This window comes from Arachis ipaensis, chromosome B03 (assembly GCF_000816755.2).
Source record: "Arachis ipaensis cultivar K30076 chromosome B03, Araip1.1, whole genome shotgun sequence".
In the NCBI taxonomy this organism is placed as follows: domain Eukaryota; kingdom Viridiplantae; phylum Streptophyta; class Magnoliopsida; order Fabales; family Fabaceae; genus Arachis; species Arachis ipaensis.
Window position 1 is genome coordinate 51,773,268 of NC_029787.2, and position 13,175 is coordinate 51,786,442.

Sequence of the window (13,175 nt, forward strand, 5' to 3'; positions counted from 1 at the left end):
AAAAAGGATAAATCGAAAAAAAAAATTTTAAAAGCTCATCCAAATAAACTCTAAGATAGAAATTAATAATTATAGATGTTAATTTTTTTTTCTAATGAGAGATTATAGATGTTGATTTAAAAATTTTAGAATGTAGACAACCTATTCAAAAAGACTATCCACTAATTATATAAAGAATTGATAATTGATGATGTCAAAACCAATTTTGAAATAATGTAATTTGTGTTTCGTAATCTTTTAAGTAAAAAATTAATTTTGACAAAATTAATAATGATCAAATAGTGATAATCAAAATTAATTTAAATTTTTTATAACAAATATTTGTTGTAGAAATATGAAACATGACAAATTTTTTATTTAAGTTCTTTTTGTTAAGGAAATGTGATTACGAATTTTGTATTAATTACAAAACTATCTAGAAAAAATTTTGATTATCTAACATAAGATGTTTATTCTGTTTATGTCAAACAAAAGATGAGAAGTGTAACATTTCTACTTTTAGCATATCATATTTAAGTCATAATAGTATTAATCGCTAGAAATTATCACTCTGTCAATTTATAGAATTTTATACATGTATAGTTTATATGGCATATGAGCATGTCATGGGAAATGGATCCTCTCCATTTTTTTTGTCACTGGAGAGAATAAAGTGTAATCTCCCACCTTTAATTCTACAAGTGGGACCAAAAATAAATAAGAGAGAGAATGCAATGAAGGGTGAGATCTTCCACTGGATACCATCCAGTTTTTTTTCCACTGGAGAGGATCCAATCCCCATGTCATACAAAATGTAGACGGTTATCAACTGAGAAAAATCAGCCTCAGGCATTACGAAGCAAATAAGGTGGGTAAGTGGGATCATATGCATAAAAGACATAAGCGTAATCTGTGAACAACCATATCATACATGGTGCGGTAAAGGCTTAGCATATAAATCGCAATAGTTCAAGAAAAACATAACAACTCAGATATAATTACCACCTTTACACAGAAATATATATACAGTATATATAATATATAAATATGCGACAACCGAAATCCAGGCCCATGTAGCAGCTCCTAATCTGGATCTCGGGCTAGTTAAGATAGTAAAAACCTGACCCTCAGCAAAATACTAACAAAGGAGAGGGAAAATATACTGTAGCTTTTAGAGCGTCATGTCCTATTGAGAGCCATCAAAATGCAAAAGTGTCCCTGAGCGTCGCCATCCCTTACACATAGGTGTTAGGATTTGGTTGAATTAGTCCCACATTACTTAGGATAGCAAATGGAGTGGGTGGCCTAGGCTATAAATATGAGGCTAAGTTCTCCATATTTTTTGCACCAGTCGAAAACATTTAAAGCTTGTATCTGACTTTTCTTTTCTCTATACTCTTTGATTAGAGAGTGTTGTGAGGTGTAGTTAAATATTTGCTTTAAGAGTGTGGGTGTACTGGGGTGCCGGTGTTAGAGAGAAAGAAGTCTATGTGTTGTAACAATTTTTACATAGTGACATTCTTTGGTTGTCATTTGACAACGACCGTGGTTTTTTTCTCCAGTAATTGGGATTTTCCACGTTAAATTCTTGTGTTGTGATTGTGTCTATTTTATTTCTCTGTAAAAGGTATTTTCTTAAGGGAGAATGGTGTATTATTCCTAACATGTGGTATCAGAGCTTCGGTTCAGTGGGATTTATGCTTAGTATGCTCTGATACCACATGTTAGGAATAATACACCATTTCCCCTTGAGAAAATACCTTTCACAGAGAAATAAAATAGACACAATCACAACACAAGAATTTAACGTGGAAAACCCCAATTACTGGAGAAAAAAACCACGGCCGTTGTCAAATGACAACAAGAGAATATCACTATGTGAAAATTGTTACAACACATAGATTTCTTTCTCTCTAACACCGGCACCCCAGTACACCCACATTGCTTAGGATAGCAAATGGAGTGGGTGGCCTAGGCTATAAATATGAGGCTAATTTCTCCATATTTTTTGCACCAGTTGGAAACACTTAAAGCTTGTATCTGACTTTTCTTTTCCTCTATACTCTTTGATTAGAGAGTGTTGTGAGGTGTAGTTAAATATTTGCTTTGAGAATGTGGGTGTACTGGGGTGCCAGTGTTAGAAAGAAAGAAGTCTATGTGTTGTAACAATTTTTACATAGTGATATTCTCTGGTTGTCATTTGACAACGGCCGTGGTTTTTTTCTCCAGTAATTGGGGTTTTCTACGTTAAATTCTTGTGTTGTGATTGTGTCTATTTTATTTCTCTGTGAAAGGTATTTTCTCAAGGGAAAATGGTGTATTATTCCCAACATGAGTGTATTATTCCCAACATGTGGTATCAGAGCTTCGGTTCGGTGAGATTTATTCTTAGTATGCTATGTGGTTGCAGCCTAGTCTGACCTTCCACATCAGAAAAAAATTTTGTCCTGTGGTTTGAGGTTGACCTTTGATTGTTGTTGTTGTTGCTGAAAGGCAGTGTGACACTGTGAGAGTGCAGTTTGGAAATGTTCTGGCTAAGAAAAGACTTGGTATTTAAGTGTGTCCATTGTGACCCACCTCTCTTTCCTGGGGACCCTTCCTAGTGCACGGTCTACAGTTGAGTTATACTATTCCAGTATACGGTTGTAACAATGTCAGGATATTCAAGTGCTGTGAAGCTTGAAATAGAGAAATTTGATGGAAGAATCAATTTTGGCTTGTGGCAAATACAAGTCAAGGATGTGTTGATACAATCAGGTTTGCGCAAGGCGTTGAAGATGATGTTCTCTAGAAGATAAGAAGTATCCTCATGGTATTGCCGCACTGCCATGGATAAGGAAAAGTTGTGGCAATCGGGTCCACAATTGCACACGGGCATTGGTTGGCGTTGAGATGCAAGGTGTGTGGCGGAGTTATGTCGATGGCTGAAGAACTTCCAGGAAAAGCCAATTTGGAAGTTGCACCATGAATTTTCAGCAAGGTTTCGATCTGTACCAAGGAAAAATGCTTGGAGTGGTCTAATTCCAAGTGAGTATACCTTCATGGTGGAGTATGATAGTTCTCTGAACTATGATTGTCGGTATAGACAATGGCAGCAAAGAATTGTCGGTGTTGACTATGGAAGCTGAAGATGTGTGACTATTTTAATCAAGGTGGAGATTGTTAGGATTTGGTTGAATTAGTCCCACATTGCTTAGGATAGCAAATGGAGTGGGTGGCCTAGGCTATAAATATGAGGCTAAGTTCTCCATATTTTTTGCACCAGTCGGAAACACTTAAAGCTTGTATCTGATTTTTCTTTTCCTCTATACTCTTTGATTAGAGAGTGTTGTGAGGTGTAGTTAAATATTTGCTTTGAGAGTGTGGGTGTACTGGGGTGCCGGTGTTAGAGAGAAAGAAGTCTATGTGTTGTAACAATTTTTACATAGTGATATTCTTTGGTTGTCATTTGACAACAACCGTGATTTTTTTTTTCTCCAGCAATTGGGGTTTTCCACGTTAAATTCTTGTGTTGTGATTGTGTCTATTTTATTTCTCTGTGAAAGGTATTTTCTCAAGGGGAAATGGTGTATTATTCCCAACAATAGGCTATCTTTGGCAAACGCGTTAAAAAGGAAAAAAAATTTAATTTTTGGTTTGACAAATTTTTTTTTATAAATGCAGAAGTGATTTTGTTACAGGCAAAAAGATTCGATGGTCCTATAACATTTGGACCATTAAATAATCCCATAATAAAACATATTTTTCAAGTTTTTTAACCCAAAACGTTTAGACCATTAAATGGTCCCATAACAAAATATATTTTTTAAGTTTTTTTTATAACTGTTAAATAGTCCTTATTTAATTTTAATTACAAATTAGTCCTTTATATATTATTTAATTATAAAATTTATTTTTTATTTTATAAATTATTTTTTTATTATTCATCTATCATATTTATTGAGAATAAAAAACTAAAACAATAATAAATTAGATCTTTCATTAATCGTAATAAATATTTTACAATCTTAATGCATCATAATTTTATCATTGATCCAATTACATACGTATTGAGTTGGATAAATGGTGTTTGTTAAAAATTCAATCGATTGAAATTCAGGCTTCCCAAACTTCAATCGATTGAAATTGATACACAATCGATTGAATTTTGTAAGGCGGGTGGGATTTTTCTTATTCAATCGATTGATTATGTTGCTTTGGATTTAATTAATTCAATCGATTGGTTCTGTTACCCCATGATAAATTATTTTCCAAAACCCCATTTTTCAACTTTAATTCCCCAAATACGAGTTTTTGTATGCAAAGCAAGTTCGCCGCACTATAATTTTTATAGAGTTTGCCTAACCCCAACGAACTTCACTTCAAATTCTAAAAAAAATGGCTCTTAAACTTTACAATAGACAATGACAACTATTATCATTGTCTCCAAGGTACATAGGAGTACACAATAATATTGGAGAAATAATATTTTTTTTAATTTATAATGAGAAAAAATTCTGGTTAAATATGCCTTATTTTCGTGTATCTGTGTATTTTTTGGAGACGATGATAATGGTTGCCATTAATGTTGAAAAAACTATGTTTGTTATCGGTGTATTTTTGTGTACTCATGTACTCTTGTAGACAATGATAATGGCTTAAAAATTTGAGTTTCGTTGGTTTTGAAAAAAATTCAAGTGAAATTCGCCGGGGTTAGGCAACTCTATAAAAATTATAGAGTTCGGGAGGTCGGACAAACTCTATAAAAAATATAGAGTGTGGCTTACTCGCCCTAAATAAAAAAAATCGTATTTGAAAAATTAAAGTTGAAAAATGGAATTTTGAAAAATTATAATTTTTTTTTAAATGATAAGTAAAAATGATTTTAGTGTTATAGGAAGTGATCCGTACCCACAACATCGGACTGCCGTTATATCTCGGAAAAATCACGTTCAACAAACAGAGCGCGGAATAACAGATCGGACTTTCAACGTTCATCCTCGAGATAAGAACACGTCACTAAAATCGGATACGGGGCCGAGAATCTCAAGGCCCCTAACGTATCCTCCCACCTTAAATACAGCTACGCAGATAGCTCAAAGGCATTCACTACTAACTACACATCACTCAAATCACTTTCAACTCTCTCAGGAAGTTCGCTATTTACTTTTATTATTCTTAGTTTACTCCTGAGCAAAAGCTTCAGAGTCCTTTTGCAGGTACCTCCCACTGCTCGGACGAGGCTCGAATTAGGAACGCGGCACCCTTCGAGGAGAGACGTACAGGAACCCTCGTGGTAGCCTCCGACCAATACCTCGACTCGAGCACCAGGCAGGAACAGGAAGTGTACTGGAATTTTTTTTATTGGTAAATTTTGAAGATGTCAGGTATATTTTACAGACATTGAGATGGATGAGTAATACTGGACGATGACATTAACCAGCAAGAAGAACTAGTATGTGACTAAGATATGATGGATAAACAATATGAATCTGAATAAGATTTTGGAGATGAATTTACTATGGGAATAACAGAACCAATCGATTGAATTAACTAAACCCATATTGCTTTGATGATTTCAATCGATTGTGTATCAATTCCAATCGATTGAAGTTTGGAAAGCCTGAATTTCAATCGATTGGTTTGTGCATCCAATCGATTGAATTTTTAACAAACACAATTTTTCTAACCCAATACGTATGTAATTGGATCAATGATAAAATTATTAATGGAATATCTAATTTATTATTATTTTAGTTTTTGATTCTCAATAAACATGATAGATGAATGATAAAAAATAATTTATAAAATAAAAAATAAATTTTATAATTAAATAATATATAAAGGACTAATTTGTAATTAAAATTAAATAAGGACTATTTAACAGTTATTAAAAAAACTTAAAAAATATGTTTTATTATAGAACCATTTAATGGTTCAAACGTTTTGAGACCATAGAATCCGGTGCCCTAAAACTACATTTACAAAAAGCAATAATTTTTAACTTCTGCATTTTCTTAACGGACTTTTAGCCATGAATACTAAACATTTATTTATCTTTTACCAACTTGATCCTTAATGCATATTATTGTATTATTTATAAAATTTTTGTTATTTATATTTATATGAACTCTATTTTTCTATTATTTATTATTTTTATTTTTTTCAACTATTTATTTGACATTATACACTTTTATAATTGTGATTTTTGTGTATTATGTTTGTTATTATCTTTTTGTCTATTTTTATATGTTATTTTTATTTTAGTAAGTAAATATTAATTTTATTATAAAATTAACTAATAAGATCTATTCAAATATCTAAATTAAAATGATAGGATAATATAAAAAAAATTATTTAAGTTGATGTCTATTTTAGTAATTTTTTATCTAAAGGTAATTTTAAATAGTACAAGCCAAACAATATTTATTTTACTATAATTCATTTTGATACAAAAATTGTTAATCACACCTATAGTCGTTGGTAATGCCTGCAGCTCCTCACTCATATCGCCGCTATCGTCGTAAGTGTCCGAGACTATCTCCACATCCTCCTCAAAATAGATAGATGGCCATTGACCAACCAATGCCTCTTCCAAAAGTCTGATCTGGTCCACCAACTACTGTATACAGTGATGGATTTTCAAAAAATTTATGTTTGAGGGGTAAAAATAATACACATTACTATCAAAAGATATATTAATTTAAATTAAAAATATAAAAGTGCACATTAATTATTCAAATACAAAAAAATAAAAAATTATATTAGTCGCTAACTTTCTTCGCTTCAAATCTTGAAGGTATTTCTCTTCTTATTTTCATATTTTAAAAATGTTGAATAATTGTTTTATTATCAATTTGATTGAATGTCTCTCTTTCTATATATGTAACCAAACAATCATTCAACCACTCATCTCCCACTCATCTCCTATTCATAGCAGAAAATGTTCTCTCAACTGATGTGCGTTGCCACAGGTAGAATCAAAGCTAATTTCAACAGAAGAAACTCCAATGGGTAAACAATATACTTTTTTGTCTCAACTAACTTTTGAGATAGTCCACTGATTCCATTTATATTTGAGAATTGATCATCAAGATGCATATCTAATATAAAATTCTCAAGTTGACTATCAAGTGCCAAAAGTTGAGTAGAAGAGAATTCATGTGGATAAAATTCAGCTAAACGAAGCAACTTCTTATCAAATGCAAAAAACGAGTCACTTGGATTCAAACAAGCTATACAAAGAAGTAGCTCGATATTTACCTCTGTAAAACGATTGTTAAGCTCTTGAAGTTATCTATCAACCACTTGATAAAATAATTCAACTTGAAAATGATGCAAGTTTGAGACCTTTTGGATTTTGCGCCATGATCTTCCTTGTGTTACGAATATGTCATTCATATTTGGAACAAGAATATTGTGACTATCACAAAACAGTGAAATTTCATTGAGCAAAGAGGACCAACCATCTTCTTTTATATTTTATAATTGTTGTTTGGACACTTTAACCAATGTCATAGCATTTATAATGTCTTGATTACTTTTTTGTAGAGCTTGAGACAACTCATTAGTAACTCCTAATATACTTTTCATCAAATGTAAATTGAATACAAATTCAAAAGATTGAATATGATTCAATAATTGACATGCTTCAGCTCTTTGTTCAAGATTATTTCCATCTTTCTCAATGACTTTTGGGTCACTACCAGGATCAGCTACCAAACTTTTTACATTGAAATCTAAGAATTTTTTTTTTATTAGAAGAGACTAATGGAGTGACTTCAGATTCTAGTGGTAGCTTTCTTTTGAAATATTTTTCTATTATTATTTCTAAATATAAAAAAATATATATTCTAAATTAGTAAATTAATCAATTCACTTTAAAAAATTATATGCAACATAATTACATATAATAGAATAGAACGAAAGATACACAAATAAATAATAAGGATCACTAAATTGAGAATAAAATAAAATATATAAATTCATAAAAAGAATAAAAAAATAGATTAATACCTAAACTATAATTATTTGAATTAAAATTTGTAATTGAAAATATCAAAAAGAGAAACAATGAAAATCGAAAGATACATAGAGTCATAGAAAGCTATATAAAACAAAATAGAGAATTTAAAATTTACCTTTTGATGAAAAGAAGATGACCACTAGACAAGGAATAGAAAAAGAAGGTTGAAAATATGAAACTAAAAAAAGGGTTTAAGAGAATAAATGAGTGACGGCTGTAATTTAAGAATGGAAGAAGACTAAATTTGATTAGGTTAACTAATAGTCAAAATTATAGAAAGATAAAATGGGCTTGGGACTTTTAATTATTGGGCTTAGTTTATTTGTAGTGGGATCATTTAAATTTTAAAATTGGAGCATATTATATATGTATATTTTTTTTTGTTTAAAATAATAAAATGAGAGTGGAGCCAAGTGCCCCCGATTACTAAGCGTAGGTTCGTGCCTGACTGCATAGGCTAGGGTTTGACTGTAGTTCTGACTGAGACTCTGACAAAAGCTCCAACTGAGCTAGGGATGGATGGTAAGGACCCTCAGGTTGCAACTTAGCAAGAGCTAACTCATACGGTGAATCCGAGTTTAAGGAAAGAGTAAGAAGTGAAAGAAAGAAAGGTTGGTCGTATAGGGTATACATATGAACATGCATCTCACGCCCAAATGAGTGTACTCCCATAGCCTAAGTCATTGTGGGTGGACAGCTCCAGCAACTCCACAAACACCACCATCATCTCCATCTGAATTCTGAAAGGTACAATGAAGGGAAAAGGTGAAAACCTAGGGCATTCTTCTAGATTCAGACAATCACGTGTAAACTAGTCCAATGCATCAATTCCCAAAGTAAGTAATAATAACAACCAATCACAGACAAATACAGAGCACATTCACAAAGAATAATGACAAAGTATAACCATTGAGGATATGCAACAAACAATATGATGCATGTCTGTCCTACTGATAAACCACAATTTTATGGTTTATCTTGTATTGAATTTGGTAGATTTTATCAACTTTTTTTACATTTATTCACTGAAATAGCATAGTTTTATGAATTCTTCCTAATTTGGCTTAAAAGTGAAAACATGCTTTTTAGGCCCTTAATTTGCCAAATTTAATTTACTTTAATTCCATTCGATGCCTTGATGTGTTTGTTAAGTGATTTCAGGCTTATAAGGCAAATATTGGATTGAAGAAATGAAGAAACAGCATGTAAAAGTGGAGAATTCATGAAGAAATGAAGTTTTGAAAATCTGCCGGTGGCGCATACACGTGAACTGAAGTACATGACTCACTTAAAGAAAATGTGGCTGGTGATTTCTGGATTGCTTCAAGTCCATATCCAACTCATTTCTGAAGTATTTCATGCAATTCTCAAGGAGGAAGGGAAGGAGCAATTAGGTTTAGTTAAAAACATATTTTAGGTTATATTCTAGAGAGAGAAGCTCTAACTTCTCTCTAGAATTAGGGTAGATTTAGGTTAATTTCATCTTAGATTTAGGTTTTAATCTTGTCTTGATTTAGTTTTCCTTACAATTTCTTGTTCTTACATCTTTGTTCTCTTAGTTTAACATGTTATTTCTTTTATTTGGTCACTTTTATGTTTATGAATAATTGTTGATTTTGATTTCTATTAATGCAATTTGATGTTCTTATGTTTATTGTTGCTTAATTGATTTGCTATTATTGTTATCTTGCATTTGGTAGCTATAGATTTTATTATTCTTGTAATTTTACCATATTTTTCTTTAATGCATTTCAAGTATTTGTTAAAATACTTGGTTTAGTTTTAGAGTAGATTTTAGCACTCTTGACTTGAGATTGAGGACTTAGGTACCTTGATGTCATTGATGTCCAGTATAATTAGTTAGTTCTAAGATCAATTATGTCCACTTAACTTCACCCTCCATGTTAGAGGAAAACTAAGTGGAATTAACCATTTGTAATTACCATGTTGTGGTCAATGATCTAGATAGGAAGCCTTGACTATTAATCCTTGTCATGAGTGCCTTTTAGCATTTGATTTCTCAATTGTTAGTTTACTTTCTTGCAATTTACATTTCTTTTTCATCATATTAAAACCCCCAAAAATTCTCATAACCAATAAGATGCACACTTCCCTGCAATTCCTTTGAGAGACGACCCAAAGTTTAAATACTCTTGGTTTTTATTGGTTTGACGTAAGTGACAAACAAATTAAACTTTAATTGACGGTTGATTGTTGGTTTGGAACTATACTATCAAAGAAATTATTTTGTGAAAATTCCAAACCGACGATTCCCTATAACAAATTAGTCATTGTCCTGCCAAAACGAGAGATATCATAGGAAAAAATTGCCGAGTTATGTATCGCACTAGTTCAAACTTGGAGAAGGTTCACAATATTTTCGTTTTGAGGCAACTGTTAAAATTTTTGCCTAATCATGTATTATATTGTTGCTTCTTTTTACATAAGAATATAATTGGTTCATAGCTAACTACAAAGGGAATATACAAATTTGTAAAAAGTATAGAAGAATCAAACTCTTGAGTCATACCATGAATTGTGAGAATATGGATGACAAAATAGAGTTTGAGATGGCAAATTAAAGTTTTGGAGAACCAGTTTCCATAAAATATATATACCACAAAGGCTATTGGTACACGAATCCCCACACTTCGTACAGCTGTACCAGCAAATGCATTGGGTCGTTCAAGTAATACCTGAGCGAGTCAGGATCGATCCTACGAGGATTGTGGTTTGAATCAAGCTATGGTTATCTTGCAGGTCTTAGTCAGGTGATGAGCGGATATTTTATACACTTTTTGGCATCACTTTCATATAGTTTTTAGTAGTTTTTATTTAGTTTTTATTAAGTTTTTATAGGTTTCAGTGTTAAAATCATATTTTTGGATTCTACTATGAGTTTTTGTATTTTTGTACAATTTTAGGTATTTTCTGGCTGAAATTGAGGAGCCGGAGCAGAAGTCTGATTCAGAGACAGAGAAAGCATTGCAGATGCTGTCTAGATCTGACCTACCTGCATTCAGAAGAGCTTTTCTAGAGCTAGAGAAGTCCAAATGGAGCGCTCTCAATGGATATGAAAATTTGACTCTCAGAGATTTCCAGCAATATATAATAGTTTATACTTTGCTTCGGATTAAAAGGCCCAAAACTGGCATCCAACGCCAGCTTCCTGCCCCCTTCTAAGCGTCCAGTGCCCAAAGAGCAGAGACCAATGTACAAACGCCCAAAGAGGACCCCCTAGCTGGCGTTTCACGCCCCAGAGACCTCATAGCACATGGATATCATGAAAGCTCAGCCCAAACACTCACCAAGTGGGCCCCAAAAGTGGATTTTAACACTAAATAAACTGTTTTACCCTTACTAGTCATTTGTTTAGTATTTAAGGAATTTTATTTATGTAATTTAGGGAATCTTCGATTCAGGAGAGCATCATACACGTTTAATTTGTATTTTTACTTTAGTATGAGTTTCTAAACCTCCTAGGTTGAGGGGAGGAGCCCTGCTGAGTCCTATGAATTAATAAAAGTATTACTATTTCTTCTTCCATCCGTGTTTGATTTATCTCTAAGATGTTTAATCTGATCTTTATTGTGGTGAATAGGATGATCTAACCAATTAGCTCTGTTCATCACATTAAGACGAACGTGACTGACAAACACCCGCGTCTACTTGGGTTCGTGTGAATACGTGACTGGAAAGCATGAGCCAACAACTATATTTATACATCTCTCAGATGGCTAATCTACGACTTTGTTGGGGACTTTTCGAGACACCAGTTTAGCTGATTTCTGGGGAGATTAGGGTCTCCGTGGTATAGGCTAGAATCCTAAGAAGCAGCATCCTCTGATCCAGAAGATTCGACCTTGTCTGTGGCGTTTTGAGTAGGATCGCCAAGAGAATGGACTGCTATGTGCTTCACCCTTCGTCAGATTGGATGACCACGGCCAAATGGCATTCAATCTGTAGTAGAGGAGATCAATGACCACGGCCCATGGCGTTGATCACATACAGCCTGCCATAGAAGAAGATCATTCACAAGCAAAGAAGACAATAATACCAGAGTTATTTCAGAAAGGCAAAGCAACTCCAATATTTAACTCTATTCCTCTCACTGATTTAATCCAATTGGTTTTACCCCTTTCATGTCAACTCTATTCCTATTATTTAATCCAATTGATTTTACCCTTTCATGTCAACTCTGATTTGACAAGGAGGGAGCAATTAGATTAGCTTAGGATCATGCTTTAGTTAGTTTTCTAGAGAGAGAAGCTCCCTCTTCTCTCTAGAATTAGGTTAGAATTAGGTTAATTTCTCTTAGATCTAGGGTTTAATTCTTTTTTCATCTAGTTTTCTTTATAATTTCTTGTTCCTACATCTTTGTTCTTCTCAGTTCTCTTGTTAATTTTCCTTTTTATGCCTCTTTTATGTTGATGCACTCTTGTTGAATTTGGATTTTCTTTAATGCAATTTATGTTTCATGTTTAATATTGCTTTCTTGAGTTGTTAGTGTTAATTTCTTGCATTGGGTAGTTGTAGAATTTATTATTCTTGCAATTTTATGATGCTTTCTTTTTATGCCTTCTAAGTATTTGACAAAGTGGTTGGTTGGATGTTAGTGTAGCTTTTTGAGCATTCTCGGCTTGGAAAGAGAAATTAGGCAATCTTGAGTCATTCATACCCAACTTATGTTGGTGATCTAGAGTTGTTAGTTAATAATGTTTCCATTGACTCTTATCTCTTGCTAATTCAATTAGTAAGTTGATTAGAACTTTTAGATTGAGATTAACTAGTCCTATTTGACTTTCTTCCTATGTTGAAGATAACATTGTACCTTCTTCCGATGTTAAATATGACTTAATAGGATTAGTTCTTGTTAATTTTTGCATTATGATTAATGACTAGGATAGAAGGCCTAGATTCTCAATCCTTGCTATGAATGTCTCTCTTTAGTAATTGCTTTCTTTAGTTGTTTGATTTACATTTCTTGCCTTTTTAATTTATTGTCATTTAATTTCTCTCTTCTTTATCAACCCAACCTGTGAAACTCATAACCAATAATTGACCACTCGATTGTGATTCCTAAGGAGAACAACCCGGGACTAATACTCTCGGTTATCTTTATTGGGTTGGACTTGTGACAACCAAAATTAAACTTTGATTGAGTGTTACTTGTCGATTTGGAACTATACTT